We start from the raw sequence: 1,460 nt of genomic DNA, 5'->3' as shown, positions 1-1,460 counted from the left end.
CATAGACCCCCGGCCCCATCCCGAGGAAACCCCAAGCCTGGAGGGGAGCGGGGCTCGCAGGAGCAGCTCTCCCTGCCGGCGGTGAGGACAGGACCCCTCCTGTTGCTTCCCTCGACGGCGTCTTTTTGCCTTCCTCTTTGCTGTCCCGGTCTGACTTGAACTTCCCCAAACCAAGGTGCGCGTCTGCTCCGGAGCGGCAGACGCGGAGAAGAAGGGTGGGAGCCGTAGCCCCTCGAGCAGCCTCCAAACCGGGGCCGGGGTTTTTCCCCGATCCTGCGCGGTTTTCTGCCGCTGTCGCCGTCACCGTATCAATTTTTGTTCATTTGCTTCACCCCAGTTCTACGGGAGAAAAGGACTCAGGGAGGAGCCGGCAGCCCACAGGAGCCACCAGGAGAGCGGCTCCGCAGGGTGCAGAGACCGGCGGCGCCCGGCTCTGTGGGGTCGGACGGCGCTGTGGACTCCGTGCCGGCCACGTTTCCTGCCTGTATGTCCGGGAAATCTGTGAGATGAGGAAAAGTCTAGGGGCGTTTACGGCATTCGTGGTGGAAGCGGGATAACGCCGAGATCGAGTTCAGTTACTATTGATATATTCTACTAAACTATATTTCTTCTTTTTTCTTTTCTTTTCTTTTCTTTTCTTTTCTTTTCTTTTCTTTTCTTTTCTTTTCTTTTCTTTTCTTTTCTTTTCTTTTCTTTTCTTTTCTTTTCTTTTCTTTTCTTTTCTTTTCTTTTCTTTTCTTTTCTTTTCTTTTCTTTCTTTTCTTTTCTTTTCTTTTCTTCTCACCGCAGGATTTACTGACAGTGTTAGAATCAGAAGGCTTTAATTTTGCTCAGCAGATTAACCACAGTTAAACTCAATCGGATGAAAATATCCCTCTTTTCCTGACCCTTCGCCCTCCTCGGGGCCCGGACACTATGGAGGAACGAGGTCCTGCCAACATTTCTTCCGGGCCCTGAGCATCTTTTAGAAGGTGGACGCTCAGCCCGTCGGTTTCCCCCGAGAGAGCGGGGCACCAGGGTCGGCTTCGGGAGTTCCACGGGTGCCGCGGGTGGCTCCCGTCCCGTCCGGTCTGACAGCCCCGCACTCATCGCGTACGCACCACCGGGGGCTGGGAAGATCCTGTGGACGACCACACGCCCTTCCCCGGACGCGGAGACTGCTCCTGCCGCCGTCCCCGCAGGGAGATTCTCACCTCTCCAGCCCGGCAGACCCCGCAGGCGGCCACGCCGGCTCAGTCCGCACCCGGGGCAGAGGCAGACACGGGGCTCGGCCGAGAGCTAAGGTGGCGACACCTGCTCAGGTGCCCCGCCCGCCTTGCCCGGTCAAGTCCCCACCATCCCGGCCCCACGCACCCTCCTCCCTTCCCCGCTCCGCCGCCGGCTGCGGCGGTGCCCGGGACCCATCTACTTACTGGCGCGAACGCCTGGGGATGTTTGCAGCGCTGCCCCCCGAGCTGGCT

Source organism: Corvus brachyrhynchos, unplaced genomic scaffold (assembly GCF_000691975.1).
Source record: "Corvus brachyrhynchos isolate BGI_N302 unplaced genomic scaffold, ASM69197v1 scaffold6, whole genome shotgun sequence".
NCBI lineage: Eukaryota > Metazoa > Chordata > Aves > Passeriformes > Corvidae > Corvus > Corvus brachyrhynchos.
Note: the sequence above shows the minus strand (reverse complement) of the source record.